At 39.3% G+C, this 18709-nt stretch overlaps 1 protein-coding gene across 7 annotated transcripts in view; it reads left to right on the forward strand.

Moving 5' to 3' along the window:
* The window catches only part of APP (amyloid beta precursor protein), a 229520-nt gene that overhangs the window by 17870 nt on the left and 192941 nt on the right, over positions 1-18709 (forward strand). Inside the window, exon 1 of one of the 7 annotated variants that reach the window (XM_054713638.1) lies at positions 7502-7584. The exons of the other annotated variants lie outside the window; for them this stretch is intronic. The gene's annotated coding sequence lies outside the window, so the exon portion shown is untranslated. Of the gene's footprint in view, positions 1-7501; positions 7585-18709 lie in introns of those variants that run through there. 7 annotated transcript variants of the gene reach the window in all.

Genomic DNA, 18709 nt, shown 5'->3' on the forward strand with positions numbered 1-18709 from the left:
GCCAGTCCCAGAAGCCGAACCTATATTCCTGTGTCTTCTCATGTCTCCACAATTTGCTGCTCTTTGTTAAAATGAGATATAAGCTTTCAGGCCTAACTGCTTCTTTGGGACTTTCACTTCTTTTCTGAGAAGCTCCTTTCCCACACCCCCAGGTAAAAATATTAACATGAAAGAACATTTGTATGCTTTTTCTCCTGTTGACCTATCGCTTGTCAGTTTAATTTGCATGACCTCAGTTTCGAACCTAAGAGGGTAGAGGAAAAACTTTTTTTTTCCTTTTCCTTAAGTATCCATGCTGAAAGGAACAATAAATGCGAAGGCTGTGCGGTGGGAGCATGCTGGGGTGTCCGAGAAGGTACATGACAGTAATTTATCAATGACAGTTCACCTTGATGAATTATTTATTAACACAATTGGTAAATACATCCATATTGAATAGGCTCAGTTATGGAGAGGAATGTATGTTTTAACCAAGAGGAATTTATGGAAGACATTCTGTATTCTAAACATTCCAAGGAACTCTTGGGAGTATATAATGATTCGTCTTTGCCTATGCATTTTAAAATTTTAAGACAGGGAGAAATACTGTCTTACAGTTATTTTAGGTTTGTTGTGAGCTTTTTTGGTTGCAACCAAAAGAACTCGCCTCAGAAACTTGGCAGTCACTCATGTCATATTGTGATTTGTTCGTTCTGGAATAAACGCCTCTATTTCTGGCAGATGTAAAAATAGACGCTTTCTGGGCTTTTGTAGTAATAATAATAATCAGGTATATAGCTCTTTCTAAGAGTCAGGCACTGTTGGAAGTTGTTTTCCGAATAATCCTCAGCAGCAGCCCATGAGGCATCCCCTATTTTGCCGTTTCATCTATCAAGCTGGTGAAATGTCAGCTGGGAGAGAGCCCACAACCAGCGTCTTCAGCGGCTGGGCTCTTAACCATTCAGCTCTCCTGCCTCTAGCAGCATGGAAGGATGGGTGGAGGGGCCAGTGTTTCCTCTCGGACCGGGCAGTTAGCTCCTGGAGGACACAGGTCATCACAGTGGCTGCTTGATAAGAAATTAGACCCATCTGCTCAGGCTTCAGTTCCTGGCTACCCTCCCTCCCTCCACCCTCACCTGCACCGACTTCAGAGCACTGAGTCTCTACGTGTGTCTTCTTCCCCCTGCCCCCTTCCACAAAAACTCTTTCCACCCCAATTCCATGCCTTCCCTTCCTCCCAATCCCAAATAAAACAATCCAGCCTGTACATGATGGAGTCACCCAGACCTTGGATTTGAGTCACAACTCTTTCAATAACTGGAGTTACAACCACAGGAAAATGACTTCACTTCCCTAAACCCAAATTTCCACATCTACAAAGTATCTGTAACTATGCTGGTCAGGAAAAAAATTGGATTAAAAGTAAGATACAAAGCCCAGGGCTTGGTCCATAGTAGGCCCTGAATAAATAATGGCTCTCTCTCTCTCTCTTTTTTTCTTTTTTTTTCATTTTAAGCCTCTTTATAACATCTCCTCTTGGACCCTTCAGAACTGTCCCTGACCCCTGTGAAAACGCCCAGGCTGGGAGGGCCCAGTTGCCTGGGGCACTGCTCTGCCCAGCCTCACATTTCAGTGCTATCAGATGGCTGGAAGGCTTTAGCATCTCAACAGTTCATCAGTCACATTTTTGATATCTGAAAACAGGAATGACTTCATGTAAAATTCTGCATACACTCTGTAGTCTGGTTGTCAGAGTTTAAAATGCCTTTGGACCCACAAGGAAAACCACTTGGAAAGGAATCTAAAGAATGTGCATCCAGGAGGCAGCCCTCCTGCCTGTCCACTTGCCTGCCCCTCCTGGTCCTGCCCCTCCTTGGCACACTCAGCAGGGACCCTGCACTAGTGACAGCTTGGCCTGCTCCGACCAGCTGGAGACAGCCACACAATCCCTGGCTGCTATCTGCCCAAGATCTCTGCAGGCTCCTTGGAAAACAAAGGGGTTGTTTATCACATAGCAAAGGGGACTGGGAAGGAGGCAGCTGAGAGATCTTTCTGAAGGGATCTGTGGCTTCTAGCATCTGAAGAAGCTTCTTGAAAGGGTCGTAAGCAGGACTGACATCTGGACCGGGTCACACATAGCATGGACTGAGTATCAGAAATGGGCACTTCTGGTCACATTTTATCAGTGTATTTCTCTACTCAGCTCATTCTGACAGTAGATTCAGGAGAAACTAACACGGGCCTTTGGTGGTTTCGAGTAACGCTTAGATTTCATTAATTCGCAAAATGAGCGGTCTGTTTTTTGTTTGGGGAAGGTTTTATTTTAGGGTGGGCGTTAATCTGGATGGGGAGGGATTGAATTTTTCAAGACAAACCCAAGAGACCGCCGGGTTTCTGAAGTTTGATTCCAGGATAGACTTTCCCTTTTCTCCGTTCCGAACTTCTGACCTGGCATGTGTAGGGCCCTATCAGGTGTTGTCTGTGCGATGCGGTTACACCCACATCCTGTAGCCGCGTCCAAGTGCTTTGAGGCCGACTTAACGCAGATTAATTTCAGAGTTGCTCTGTGAAAACAGATGCCCGCTGCTGGTTATTTCTAATACATTGATCAAGCCACATACAAGATCTTTTTCTTCTTTAAGAAGTCACATGTCCCTATGAGGCTGCAGGCCGATAAAGTAAAACTAAAACGCTTGTGACTAAAATTAGTGTATTATATTTTAAACCGTTTGCCTCAGGCTGATTATGATATGCTCCTTTATTAACTTTCTCGTCAGGTGCTTATTTATAAAAATAAGGCTTATATAAATGGTGGTGTCCCAAGGTTTTACGAGTCGGTTTTGGCAGTTTGACCTTTGGACAATAACTAAATAAATATTTTTTACACTGAGAAAAGAATTAGTTAACATTTGTGTGCTAGCAGTATGCCAAGTGAATTCAGGTAGAAACACGAACATATGCTGATGTAAAAGAGGAAATCAAGCCACACTGTGTTTGGGAGGCAGCAATATAGAAAGAGATGTTCATAAATGTAATAGGCACTTGGGAAAATTCACACAATTATTTAAAGTCATCTGGAAAAATCACTAGATAAGAATAGCCTGAGGAAAGAAACCTAAAGAAAAATGTAAAGGTATAGACATTAAAACTGCATAGCACATGCAAAGACAAATCAATGGGACAAAATGGATGTCTTGAAATAAATGTGTATGTGTATTAGAAATTAGTTTAGGATAAAGGTGGTTTTCTACATCAGCAGGGGAGAAAAGATGGGTTATCAATAAATAGTATTGGGGCCTGGCAGGTGTGGCTCAGTGGTTGAGTGTGACCTATGAACCAGGAGGTCACGATTCGATTCCTGGTCAGGGTACATGCCCGAGTTGGGGGCTCGATCATCCCCAGTGTGGGGAGTGTAAAAGGCAGCTGATCAATGATTCTCTGTCATCATTGATGTTTCTGTCTCTTTCTCCCTTTCCTTTTCTCTCTGAAATCAATAAAGTATATTTAAAATAAATAAATAGTATTGGGCTATGTGTCCGCAGAAAGAAGCTGGGTGGTTATTTATAGAGTCTGCAACAAAGAGCAAATTTCTTTATTCTACAAAGTGTTCTTATAACTCAGAAACACTAGATATGAACATCTTAAGAGAAAAAATTAGCTGAACATGTTAATAACTTTTACTATGAAAAAAATTAAAACATATACAAAAGAGAATAATATTATGAATCCTCAGGTACCTGCCCCCCAGCTTCAAAAGTTAAAAATTTATAACCAACTTTACCTACTAGAGGCCCGGTGCACGAAGATTCGTGCAAGAATGGGCCTTCCTTCACCTGGCTGCTGGCACAGCCTTCGCTCTGCCCGGAGCCACCTTTCCACCTTCCCATGCTGCCCAGAGGCCCACAGTGGCTGGGGTGGTGCGGAATGCCTGCGTCATTGCCATGGTGATGATGCAATTTTTTTGCCCCGCCCCCAGCCGCTCTGTGCCTGTGTATGCAAATTAACCCGCCATCTTTGTTGGGTTAATTTGCGTACTCCTGATTGGCTGGTGGGTGTCTCGAAGGTACAGTCAATGAGCATGTTACTCTTTTATTAGGTAGATTTTTATCATGTTTTATCTGTAACCCCTGTCCCCCATTCTTCATTTTCTCACTGGGTTATTTTGGAAAAAAACCAGTCATATAATTTTATCCATATGTGTCTCATTATGAGCCTCTAATAAAAGAAATGAAAAGAAATGGGCCAAAAGAAAAGAATAGAATGAAACAGATGTTCAGAAAAAATTGGACATAGCCAATAAACCTATGAAGATATGCTCAATCATATTAGTAATCAGGGAGATGAAATAAAAATTAAATAGATAACATTTTTTAACCATCTGGTTGGCAGAGACTTAATAGTCTTGCCAGAATTGGCAAGAATGTGAAGAAACACATTTTCTTCTGTCAATGGCACAGAAATTTTCAAGAGCAATCATTCGAAACTTGATGTGCATACTTCGCAATTTAGCAAATCTAGGAATTAGTTCCACAGTGTACTGTATAAGTGCCCACAGATGACCTTACTGGAGCATTATTTGTATCAATTAAACACATTTTTTTCACTGTTTGTACCAAACTGGAATATTATACTGTCAAAAATGAAAAATAGTGTTAAGTGAAAAAAGAAATTTGCAGAAAGCAGGTATAATAAATAGGAAAATTTTATATATAAAACAAAACTTATGTGCATAGGACATATCTGAAAGATTCAAGTAAATCTAACAAAATTTCCCTGTGGACAGTGAGCCAGTTTGGGGGAGAGTATTTACTTTTTACACTACCGCCTTCAAGGAGACACTTGAGAGTTGTCCTACCACCATGTCCCACCTCATCTTGGCTGTATAACTCCCTGGTTCTGTCGTTCCTGGTAGGTGATCAGCCAGTTTCTAACCAGTTTTCCCCAGAGACAACTGTCATTCCATTGAACGCATCTCTAATTTAAGAAGACATGTATTTTGATGTGATAGTTAGAATTTTCCCATTTTTTCTTCTAAGAAATGATACTTTTATAACGTTGTAAGTAGCAAGTTTTATTGGGTCATAAAACTAGGTCATTTCAGTGAATTTCATCTGTTTTCATGGGTAACTTGATTCTCCTATCATGACTTGCTTTTGAAAGTAGTGGAAACGGGAATTATTACTTCAGGTTCATTTGACCTACATTGAACCTCAAGAAGTCACTCCTTCCATCCAAAATTTCTAGTGTTGGTGCTGGTAATACTGCTTCTCAGATTGGCACTAATACTAGCTGTGGAATTACCATCCTAAGGCTGAAGAGAACAATTTGATGGAAGTATTCTCTCTCCCACTGAACTTATTATACTGGGAGTTGTTGTTTTCTGCATTTTAACCCAGAAAGTTATTGAAAAGAATTGACCATGATAAAATCTTTGTCTTTATAGTATTTTATATTTCCATAACAAGTGGAAATTATAACTGACATTTTAATTAAGATTTTATGTACACCTTGCTAAGTTAATAATGAATGTTTCAATGACTGTCTGGGTATGGGAGATTATAGACATTGCTTAAGATAGAAAATAGTATTTGTGCAGTTTCATGCTGAATTAAAACAGGAAATTGAGCCCTGGCCTGTGTTTCCAAGTGGTTTGAGCATCGGCCTGAGCACCAAAGGGGTTTGGTTCCCAGTCAAGGGCAGGTACCTACCTGGGTTGCAGGTTTGATCCCAGGCCCTGGTCGGGGTGCATATAGGAGGCAACCAATCGATGTGTCTCTCTTACATTTTCTTTCTCTCTCTCTATCTATCTATCTCTTCCCTTCCCCCCTGCCTTCCCTTCCACTCTCTCTAACATTCAATGGAAAAATTATCCTCAGGTGAGGATTAACAACAAAATGGAAAAACCAGTAAATTGAGATGGCCTCAGGGATGATGCAAACCAAATATGAAACATTGAGGATGTTCTTTCTAATTTACAAGGATGTTTGTAGCATGACTCATCTGGGAATGTCTGTATAGCTTCATAGGAAAGGAGGGCAAGTACTCAAAATAAAATATGAACAAATTAGGTTCAGCCAGGCTGCATAATTTGCCCCAAATCATAGTAAAGCACAGGGCTGAGGTTGGAACCCAGGCTCTTGTGAACGTCATGTAGAAGTGATCGAACCAGAGTGCCTCTGTGTAGCTCCGATGGGAGAGTCACAAAGGACAGAAACCAGTAACTTACTATTTTTGAAGGCATTTTTGTTACTTACCCTTTTTGTTTGTTTGTTTAAATATTAAATATTTTCCATTTAAGCACTTTTTTATTTTAAAATTGATTTTCCGACTCATTTTATGGATTAAAGCTATTATCAGAATTCATTCCCATTCCACACTGGTTATAAAAGTTGGAGGTTATGGTAAGTAAAGTGGTATTGAATTTTTCTAAAACTGACTTTGACCTTAAAGATTTTTCAATTTCTTATAACTGCAGTGACTTAAAAAAAAAAATCATCTTTTTTTAAAATAAAAATCTGGTATTGACTCTTTCACCATAAGTTCTGCCTATTACTGAAATGTAGGTAGGATATATTTTTATTACTTTCTAAGTGATGTTGAGTGACAATGTTTTAATTTTGACGAGGGGAACATCTAACAGGATTGAAATGGTTCTGCAGAGAAGTGAGTATGATGCTTGGTGAAAATGAGCACCTGAGCCCGGCCAGCATGGCTCAGTGGTTGAACATTGACCTATGAACCATAAGGTCACGGTTCGATTCCCCATCAGGGCACATGCCCAGGTCGCAGACTCGATAGGCCATGGGGGGCGTGCAGGAGGCAACCAACCAATGATTCTCTCTCATCATTGATGTTCCCTCTCCCTTCCTTTCTGAAATCAATAAGATATATATAAAAAGAAAAAAGTAATGTAGCCTATTATTTTTTTAAACCAGATTTTTAAGGGTGTTATGTTACCTGCCCACTGAGTAGCTGTGTTAGTTATCGCCTGCCTAACACGTTTCCTAAAATTGATTAACTCAAACTATTCTCATTCTGGGGCAGATGCAGTAGGCTCTTCCTCTGCTGAAATCTGAACTGTCATCTTGATTCCAGCTGTTGTTTAGAGGCCTGGTTTGTAGGAAGCCGCTAGTGGGGATTAAATCCCTGGTAAACCTTAGGTGGAATTTGACCAGCCGTTCTTTAGGATCTGTTCCTCCTCCCCAACCCTGACACTGGGCTTTGTGTTAAGAAATTTACAAAAGGAAATTGATTGACTGTGTCCAGGTTGTGGTTGCCCATTGTTGCCTCTTAACTTGGCCCAGGGCCTGTGATCCACGCCTAAATAGCAGGGCCTTGCTGTGCCTGGTGGTAGTTGGGTTAGTTCTATGTTGACTCTGTGATGACTCACCAAGGATGGAAGCTCTGACCTGTGAGTCCCTTGTGGTTGCTGTAGCAACAGTTTGTTGATGGCAGGGAGCATTCCACAGCTGCTGCTGTAACTGAAGGTGATTGGAGACAGCTCTCCCCCAGGTTCAAATGGACCAGTTAGAGGACTTGGCTCTGAGTTTATCAGCTGTTTGAGTGAGTTCTGTGAAGGAGGCATTGCTTTACGTCTGTGTTTGGGTAAGGTGGAACTCTGTTCTCTGTTAGTAGTAGCTTTTTGTAAGTTACAACATTATAAACATTTATAACTCAAAGTACCGATGAGGTTTCCAAATTATTTGTTCTTATGTAATTTGTTAATCTGTGAAATGCAATTCTCTCACCAGGGTGATAATTCTCTTCATAAAACACTCCTGCTCTGCCTGTAAATTAAGTTTAATAAAATGCTTCTCCTAGAATGTGTATTCTTTTAAAAGCTTTATTGTTGAAAGTATTACATATGTCCCCTCCCCCATTGACCCCTTCTAGCTCCCCCCAAAGCCCCCCCCACCCCCAACAGACCTTCATCAGCCTATGGCCCATGGGTTATGCATGTATGCATATAAGTTCTTTGGTTGATCTCTTCCCACCCATCCTCTTCCCCCCCCCCCCCAAATGCTTTCCCTCTGAGATTCGACAACAGAATGTGTATTGAGTTTTTAAAAATTGTTACTGTTTTTAAAATCTGGTAATGGAATAAGCCCATAATTCTCAAAATGTGGCCTGGGGGTGGGTCCAGCAATCCATTTAACAATCTCTCTGGTGGAAGCTAAGTTTGAGAATCTCTAAAATGTTGACAGGGTTTGAGTTTCTAGAAGAAACAGCCCTTCATATTCTTTACAAGGTGAAGGATGATATTTTTTTTACTCGATTATTTGATCATGAGTTTCCTTTGAAATGAAGGTGTATTTACATGATAAAATGCATTCTTCCTCAAGGTCAAGGAAGATACACCTTCGGCTCTTCTGTCGTTTTCTTTTCAATTATTTGGTTTTGCGAATTAACATACCTTTCCCTTGACTTATTTCTCACCCTTACTTAACCTTGCATCACGATAAGCAACTTGTAGCCTCCCCAGTTTGATATTGATCAGCCTTTTCTATCATATTAAAATGTATAGACCCCCACCTAAAATCATGGTTCAGAGTAATACGATATGTACACAAGTTTAAGGACCACAGTCCAGCCCAGATAGTCAATTTGCTTTTTGAGTCACTTCTATTTGCGATTGATAAATATTGGATAACAGATACTGTATTGTTGTATCCATTGAAAACTATCCACTGACAAATTGTGTAATTGAGAGAATGTTGTTTTATAAATTCTTGTAATCCTTTGGTTTAAGCCTATGTGTTGGTCTTATAACACTCATAATATTGGTGCACTATTTACATAATCGGACAACTTTCCAAAAGAATTTTTAAAACTTTTTATTATAGAAAATTTCAAATATCTCATCCAGTTTCAACAATTAACTACACTTTGTTGTCCTTGTTTTGTCAGACAGCACATGTGTGGGCACACATACACACACACCACTTTTTTGTTTTCTGTAGTATTTTAAAGGAAGTCCCAAGCATTATATTATTTTACCTGTAAATATTTCTGCCCATAGGTTTCTCAAAGAACTTGATGCAAGATTTTATAATTATAACAGTACTAGAGGCCCAGTGCACAAAGATTCATGCAAGAATGGGCCTTCCTTCCCCTGGCTGCCGGCACCACCTTTGCTCTAGCCGGAGCCGCCTTTCCGCCTTCCCACGCTGCCCAGAGGCCTGGAGCAGCTGGGGCGGTGCCTGAGTATGCAAATTAACCTGCCATCTTTGTTGGGCTAATTTGCATACTCCTGATTGGCTGGTGGGCATCATGAAGGTACAGTCAATTTGCATGTTACTCTTTTATTAATGTAGATAGACCAGAAAAACAACAATGGATATTAGTACATGTTTTGGTATTAATGTAGACAGTCTTGGTAAAAACACATTATATCTCTTACGAGTTTTCTAAAGTATTCATTAGAGCCACAAAAATACCTATCAGACAGCTCTCACCAAAGAGGAAGTTGAGCTCCATAAGAGAAGCTTTTTGTTTATAAAACAAGTACCTATTTTACTTCATCAGTAAAATCCTAGGGACAACCATGACTCATATCCACTAAAAGAAGGAACAGAAATAGGATCCCCTGTCTTTTCCTTTATCCCTGGGATGGGTGACCAGAATATTTTTATATTGTTGCTAAGTAATATTTTTAAAACTCTGACTTATATTATTTGAATGTTAGAAATATATATATATACATATATGTATATATTATATATATATATATTCTGTAGCCCATCTCCCAACTACTTGTTTGTGAGAGTGAAAATTATCTTATAGCAACTCCAAAACACTTGGAGTGTGATTTCTACTTTTAACACTTTTAGTCAATGTATAAGGCACAGGTTTTCACTTGGGTTAAAAAAAAAAAAAAAAGGACAGCATAGCCCAGTTTGTAAATAAATTTTTAAAAACCTATTTACTTTCTTTTTTGTTGTTTATAAACTGATATTTTATTGTTATTTTAATTTTCATTCCTTTATCCTTTGTTAGGGTAGACCTTTTTTCCCTATGATCTTGGTTATTTGTGACTTTTCCCTGTCCATTTATCTATCATATTGTATTTTTCTTTTTTTTTAAATCTTTATTGTTGAGATTATTACAGATGTTCCTCTTTTTTCCCCCCACTGCCCCCTTCCACCTGGTTCCTGCCCTGCCCCAGTCCTTCACCTATTGTCTGTGTCCATAGGTAATGCATATATGCACATAGATCTTTGTTTAATCTCTTCCCGCCCCCATCCCCCTTCCCTCTGAGAATTGTCAGTCTGTTACATTTCCCTGCCTCTGATTCTATTTTATTCACCAGTTTATTCTGTTCATTAGATTTCTTATTCATTTATTTTGATTTTTAGATTCAATTTTTGATAGGTATGTATTTGTTGCCATTTTGTTGTTCATATTTTTTATCTTTTTCTTCTTCTTCCTCTTCTTAAAGAATACCCTTTAACATTTCATATAATACTGGTTTGGTGGTGATAAACTCCTTTAGCTTTTTCTTGTCTATGAAGCTCTGTATCTGACCTTCAATTCTAAATGATAGCTTTACTGGGTAGAGTAATCTTGGTTGTACATCCTTGCTATTCATCACTTTGAATATTTCTTGCTACTCCCTTCTGGCATGCAAAATTTCTGTTGTTGAGAAATCAGCTGACAGTCGTATGGGTGCTCCTTTGTAGGTAATTAACTGCTTTTCCCTTGCTACTTTTAAGATTCTCTCTTTGTCTTTAGCCCTTGGCATTTTAATTATGATGTGTCTTGGTGAGGTCCTCTTTGGGTTCCACTTGTTTGAGATTTTTCTGTGCTTCCCAGACTTGTAAGCCTATTTCTTTCACCAGGTAGGCGAAGTTTTCTGTCATTATTTCTTCAAATAGGTTTTCAATATCTTGCTCTCTCTCTTCTTCTGGCACCCCCATAATGTGAATGTTGGTATGCTTAAAGTTGTCCTAGAGGCTCCTTACACTATCTTCATATTTCTGGATTCTTTTTTCCTTTTGGTCTTCTGGTTGGGTGTTTTTTGCTTCCTCATATTTCAAATTGTTGATTTGATTCTCAGAACCCTCTACTCTACTGTTGAATCCCTGTATATTCTTCTTGATTTCAGTCAGTGTATGCTTAATTTTTGACTGATCCTTTTCCATTTTTTTTGGAGGTTTCTAGAAGATTCTTGAGTAACGTTATAAGTGTGGTTTTGAACTCTATATCCAGTAGTTTGCTTTCTTCCATTTCTTTCATTTGTGAAATGTTTCTTTGTCTCTGAAATTTGGCTGCTTCCCTGTGTTTGTTTCTATTGGGTAGAGCTGCTAAGTCTCCTTGAGTTGATAGAGTGGCCTTGTGTAGTAGGTGTCCTATAGGGCCCAGTGGCTAAGCCTCCTCAATCACCTGAGCTAGGCATTCAAGGTGTACCCCTTTATGGGCTGTTTGCACAGTCTTGTTGTAGTTGAGCCCTGATTGCTGTTAGTGTCACCGGGAGGAATTGACTTCCAAGCCAATTGGCTGTGAGGACCACCTGCAACTACAGTGGGAGAGCTGCTGGGCAGGAAATACCCCTATGGAGCAGGACTTGCTTCAGTGGTGCTTTGGTGCTTACTGAGTCTGCCCCTTGAGTGTGTTGCTTATGGATGTGAAGAGTTGTGATCTGGTACGGTCTGACACTGTCCACTGGGTACACTGGCTCTTGGGTTTCCAGGGAGGTACAAAGTCAGCCACTGCCTGGGGCCATCCAGCAGGAGCTACAGAGAGATCTGCAGATTCCTCCTCTTTGTATCAGGTTTGGAAGTGCCCAGATGAGGTCCAGCTGTAAAGCAAGGCAGGCTGGTGCTGGTGCCAGGACGTGGGCCTTTTATTGATAGGTTTGGGACTCTCTCACCCAGCTGCAGCTTGTTTGAGAGAATTTTAGCCTGAGCAAGGGCAGGGTATTCATATGCAAATGCTCGGCACACAGCTTGAGTGGGGTTGTAAATTGGGTGGGGGCGGGTCTTAGGGAATCACCAGGGCGGAGCAAACATAAATGGCTGCCAGTCAGCCCTGTGCCTGGGGATCTCCCAGCATAGGAACAATGATTCCTGCGAGCACCTCCGTCTGGGAGAAAGCTGCCCCCAAGTTCCTGCCTCAGTGCCAGACAATCCAGTTCCTCCTGGTATGTGTCTGTGTCCCCCAGAGACTCACCTGGGTGCTGGAGCTCAGAGGAAGTGGGACCTTATAAGTTCAGTTTGTGGTGCCTGCCTTTTAAGAGGAGCAGCTGGGTCTCCAGCAGCCTCTGTCACTGAGCCCCAGTCTGCACTGGTTTTTACAGCCCGTAGTTCTCACTGCCTGTAGAGACTTCTTTTCCCAGCTCTCGGACCCTGTCCTAGGGGTCTGGTGTGGGGCTGGGACCCCTTGCTCCTTCGGGCGGCCTCCACAGAAGCGATCTCCACGTGGGTGCTGGACATCCTACCAGTCTCAGTGTGCTTTCTTTCTTCTCTAGTAGTACTTCCATTCAGCCAGCTTTCCAGTGGTTCTGGATGATGGTTGTTCTGTATTTTAGTCGTAATTGTGATGTGGTTGTGGGAGGTGGCGAACACAGGCGTTTACCTACACCCCCATCTTCCTGGGCTGATCTGGTTCAAACCTATTTACATTTATTGCAACCTTAAAACCCTATTTCCTTATTTGACCTCCTGGAAATACTGAGGCATCTGTAAGGAACCCCAGGGTTCCTGAGAGCACAGTGTGAAAACCAGTGGTCTAAGGGGGCTAGTTGTGCCTCCTCTTTACAGATGTAGCAGGAGAAGACAGATTTGCCTCGGACTCAGGGCCAACACTTGAACCTAGGTTAGACACCAGCTTTATTTTTTTCAGGAAACAGCTAGCCAGTGTTCTGGGTCCGTTGTCTGCCCTATAGGTTGCTCAAAGCTTACTTACATAGGAAGGAAATAATCAGCACACATTTTTACAGTTATCATTCCTGAAAAAAATAGAGTAGGTGGACTGAGGCCAATAAACTGCTCTTTAAAAATCCACCATTTTGAAATTATTTATGAATCAAATTGGCATAGATGCCGCACATAAATTATCGAAGTTAGACTTTCTACAATTCTATTTCAGTTTTCCTTAGGGGGCAAAGCATTGCTGAGAAGTAACATTTTCCAGAGTCTGATGGCTCCAGGATGGAGTAGAATCATCAAACCATTTATTTGTTTTTTAAAGGTTTCTTTTATTTCTTGATTTATTGTGATTGCCTGATGATTGTATATTGTGTGTGTGTGTGTGTGTGTGTGTGTGTGTGTGTGTGTGTGTGTCTTTCACCGAGAGAGGCAATGAGGTGCAGGATGAGAAGATCACAGATATGTATGTGACAAAACTATTTCTCAAAGACAAGGCCACGTATTCCTACCTCTATTTTTTCTGTGGCACCCCTCCTCCCCCCATAGAGGAAGTAGGGGTTTGCTGGAGAGGTCAGGCATTTGCCAGCTTTATCTTCTTGATAAGCTAAGAATTTAAGAAGGTAATTCTAATCCTGGTTTTATCTTTATCTTGCTATCTGATTATGCACACAGCATAATTATAACAAGGGATGATACCTCTTGCTGCCTATTCACCAGCAGAAGTGTGAGGGCAGGACTCCGTAGCAATATCAGAAGATGGGCACTATTGTGTACACGCAGAGAGGTATGATGGAATGTTAACAATGGTGAATGATTTTGTTAGTCTCTTATTGAAAGTGGAATGGTGAAAATTTCATGTTTAATCTTGTGGATGCCTTGGCTATTTGGAAACTTTTAGGTTGTAAGAAAAACGAAGTATCTTTACTTGAAGGAAATGCCCAGCAGATTTTGGGGGGGAGTCTTTGTAAATCTTGTGTTAAAAACATATAGTCTCTTTCTGAATTTTTATTTATTCCATTTTACAAAGCAGTTATGGAAAATTATTATTATCACCATTCTGGGGAAAGGGGTTGGGAACTGAAGGGAGCAAGTGAATGGCTCTATATTTACTCCTAGAGTCACACTTAGAAAATTGCTGTGAAGAGCAAATTGTTTTGAAAAGGAAAGCATTCACACTTTGTGTTAACTAACAAGGGCTGAAAAATCCCATAGGAAGAATTTTGAGAGTGGATGGATTTTTTTTTTTTCATTCTGCTTCAGAAAATGGCCTTGATCTTATTCACCAAGTTGCTTGATTAACTATTTAAATTAATTATGTGCTCTCTTAAGCTGACTTCTAATTGCTTTGCAGCCAGGGTCGTCTTATTTGCAAATATTAATAATAGTGATGGTTTTATATAAATCATTCCCAGTAATTTTGTTTAACAGTTTATATTAGGATGGTACTTCTTAGAGGGTATAAAATATGGGCTAGAAACGGAAGCAAATATGTAAATAATCATAGACAGGCAAACATTGCTTTACCTCCTAATACTTCACTTCTTTAACAGCTTTGGAAATTCCTGCAGAGGAATTCCAACATCAGTGAAATTTGTATCAAAGGTTGAATGCCATTTTATAGATGTCCGAAATCACAGTCATTAACCAAGCTAAGTTCTAGATCGGAGACAGGAAGAGAGATTTATTATCTTGTTAGCCATAACCGATCTGTATTTTAATGGAAGAAAAAGTTCATATATTGGTTCTTACTGGTTTGATGTTGTAAGGGAAGCATTTCCTTTTCTAATTGTTAAACAATTATTAGCCAAAAAGATGTGGAACAAGATTGTACACCTAATTCATAATCTAGTGATTTGTCGCCCTAGTAACTGTAATGAATGATTAAGACATTCAAACTTAATCTGGATCTAGCATCACACGAACACTGGACTACTCCTAAAATCAAGATGTTGGGGCATGTGTGTTAATAAAGATTGATACATACATTATTAATAAGTCCCTTCCTATTACTCAGAACTAACAGATTTTTTTATCTGCTTTTTGATGTTGCGTTTCGACAATGAAGTATATGCAGTGAACTTTTCATGTAAAATACATTAACTAGGAAGATCACGTATTCATTTATTCACTTTCTCGTGTCAAATAAAGCCAATCCTTAATTCATTTTGACTTTTGGGATCTTTGCACTTAGAATTTAACATAGGCACTCAAAGAGGGTTCTGTTGTAAAATGGTCTTAAAACTCAAAACATTGTATTCTGTAACATCATTTAATGTTTTAAAAAAATATTTGAAGTAACCAAATTTTTGTGTGTTCTCTGGGGAAGCACTATGTCAGTGGATTCAGGATTACAGGGTAAAGACAGATATCATAGACTGCATAATGGAAATGTAAAGTTATGATAGTTCGGGAGTGGGACAGACATTTCTTTTATGTGGGGGAGAACTAAAATTAATTTTTTTAAAATTTCTTTATTGATTAAGGTATCACACATTTGTCCTCGTACCCCCATTCCCATCCCACACCCCTCCCCACACATGCCCCCAAATACAAAAGTCACTTCTCTTAAGAAATTAATTTTCTGGGCCAACAGTCCCAGAAAATTACTTTCTTAAGAGAAGTGACTTTTGTATTTGGGACTAAAAGTAACTCAGTGCACTAGGCCTTGTTTTTTTGTAGATCTTAGTGAGAACGAGTTTTAGCTTGCTGAATTACCTAATAGGAACAAGGTGTAGACTTAAATGTAAAGCTGAACTAAAATCAGAGTTCTGGCATATGGCATACATAATATCAAATTTTTTCCCCCCTTAAACTGAGTCATTTCAGATGAGCCTCAAATGCCAGATAAGAGTCATAACTTCTTACCATGGCAAAGCAGTTTTAACTTGAGTTTGTTTGTTTGTGTTTAACTGTTTCTATTTACAAGATGAATATTTTATCAAGTGACAGAGATAGATTAGCAGTCATCTGAAGATTAGATGGTAGTGGGGAGCAGGGGCAGATAAGAAGGGGTCAAAGGGGGGGACAGGGGGACATAAGTAATACTTTAAACAATAAAGCTTTAAAAATTAAAAGTAAAAATAAAGATTAGATGGTTGGCTTTTTTACTTATAGCTGTTTAATAAGATAAGGAGGTTTTTACAGTATTTTTTCTTGTTTTAGAAAACAAGATCTGGGTAAAAAATCCTAACTATCACTAAACATGTGAAGTAGACCCCCAGCTGTAAAAATTGGGTGTCAAATTTAAGTTTTATGGTTCCTCAGTCTGACTATGCCATCTTCCTGCCACATCATGTTATATATAAGATTTATATTATATACCAATATTTCTCACTGATTAGAACAATTAGTTGGATCTCCCCAGTTATTTGAATTAGGTATTCGTTCAAGTTAGTTGTCAATAAATTAGGTTTTATAATTCAGAGGAGCTTGTTATGACTGGGTATTTTTCTCAATTATTACAGAGTAGCTCCTTTTTGCTGTAAAATATTGTTTTCCTGTGCTGAAATTTTACTTAGACAGTAGACATTTTCTTATTCCCCTTTCTTTTTAAGCATGCCTCCATTACACAGTTGCCGTCTCTGTAAAAGTTTGATCATCTTTGTTTTGGTTTAATAAAAGGGGCCAACAAATATTTTGAGTGACTAGCTAACTATATTGCTCTAGACTCAATTATTATTAAGGGGGGAAATTATAGAACCACTGTGAACAATAAAATGGTTAGATTTTGCTAGAAAACCTTGGTGCTCCTTGGGTAAATAATAAAGTGTTTTCTTTTATGGGCTTTCTCACTACTACTGAATTGATAATATACATTTATATTACCCAGGAATAGGTACATTTAAAGGAAAATAATTGATAATGTACATTTATAATACTCAGGAATAGGTACACATAAAGGAAAATAATAGAATTTATTCTTAGTCGTGAACTCCCATCTAAAAGATGGTTTTGACTTTAAGTAGAATTTTTTTTTTCCTGCTTTGTTCTTTTCTGTGGTGGAGAGGGAGGAAGGAAGGCAAGGCTTAAGCTAAAAATATGAATTGCTAAGTAGAAGTGAAGTCTTTGGGTGTTAAAACTCACATATTTGTTCTGTCCAGACATGACACATTTGGAAACAGGAACTTGCTTGTAGCATAATCTTAGCCAAACAGTTGAATCATTCCAAGTATTTTAATGTTAAACAATGTCTTAGGGAAAGTTCCGAATATCTAAAACAGGTCTTCTTGAGGATTTTTTTGAGTTATGTAAAAATATGGGGAGGAACTTGAGTCTCAGGGCATGTACCTAAAATTCAAAAACAATCCTTAGTTGGTGGGCCTTTTGGCTCTCAGCCACTCATTTCATAATAAAGCGTGTCTCTCGTGAGGAAGTCCTTGGGTTTTTTCCTGCAGAGTTTTCTCATCCCTTGAAAAGTTAGTAGGGTGCCACCACCAGAGAAACACTGAGTGATGCGGTGATCTTCAAACAGAATCTTGTTTTCTTTCATCGATGTTTGAAAACTTTGGGTTCAATCTCATCCGTGAATAACTATGAGGGCCTGATTATAGTGTTTGTTTTTAAAAAGCAACAGTAGAAATTGTGTTGTCTTAAACGTTATAGAATGCTATGTTTTGTCTAGTTTTGTCGGTGAATGTAGCCCTCATATAATTACAGTCTATGATTTCTAATTGGAAGTGGAATGGCTCTGGCTTTTGTGTGCTGTTGAACGCTTTCTAGCCTCTTTATAGAGAAAATGAACATCACATTTTAATACGTTATTTGAGGATAACAATATTTAAGAAATAGTGAAGTTCTGGGTACTATATTATCGTCCACTTCCCAGGTGCTTTTTATTTGTCACCACGGATGGGCTCCCCAGTATCACGAAGCCTGTGTAACTGCCTGTGAAGGGCCTCCAAGGCTCTGCAGGGTAAACTTAGTTTAGGAGACGGGCTGACCTCTCTCACTTGTGTGAAAATGGGAAAATCAGAAGTAATGTGTGTTCTCTATTGTGAAATCAGTATTAGTAACTCATGCTCTGTGTCGGACACACAAAAGCACTCGTGTTTTCCTCCTCTCAGGTATGTGCTTCTGTTCAGAGGTATGCCGTCCCGGTGTCCTGCCTTTCCTTTTCGTAGTTCTGATTTACCCATTGTTTTGTGATTTTGCAATCCAGGCATGTGCTTCAAGCACACGCACCTGTCATCAGCCTTCTCACATTTGTTCTCTTAAATGAACATCTAAGTGTTCTTTTAACAGATCACTTTGATTCGATTTCTCTGTATAATTTGAAAGGCAGAAGACCTAGAGTTTTGCATTGTACTGGGACTTTATAAAGTTCTTCAGTTGTTCTTCATTGCATGTTTCTGAATGCTCATCATTTGCTTTTGAACTGTTTGGGGCATTTGGGAATATGTCTTCACTCTTATCACTTCTTTTTTCGCTCTGTGTTCTGTATGTCATAATACTTTGTTGAGAGCCAAATCTGATGCTTTATTATAATCAGTTCTGTGGGCACCTAATAACACTCACTGCTGTTTTCCCTTTAAGTCTTGTTTTCGGTTTTATTTACTTTGTTTACTCAACATGATCAGGTTACATTTTACTTGATCATCCATTTCAGATCTCATCACTTTTTTTTTCAAATTCTTTTCTGAATATATTAAACATGCTACAATGGAAACCTTGGTGTAAAAAAACAATTTATACTGGCTTTATTATAGGATTTTTTCCAAAGCCTCCATCCAATATCCATCTTAAAGGACCCATTTCCCCATCTGTGTTTGACAGTGGAATTTCCCCCATCATCTATATAAATAAAAGCCTAATATGCAAATTGTCCCCATGGGAGTTCAACCGGGAGACCGATCGCTCGCTATGAT

Source organism: Eptesicus fuscus, chromosome 3 (genome assembly GCF_027574615.1).
Source record: "Eptesicus fuscus isolate TK198812 chromosome 3, DD_ASM_mEF_20220401, whole genome shotgun sequence".
Classification (NCBI taxonomy): Eukaryota; Metazoa; Chordata; class Mammalia; order Chiroptera; family Vespertilionidae; genus Eptesicus; species Eptesicus fuscus.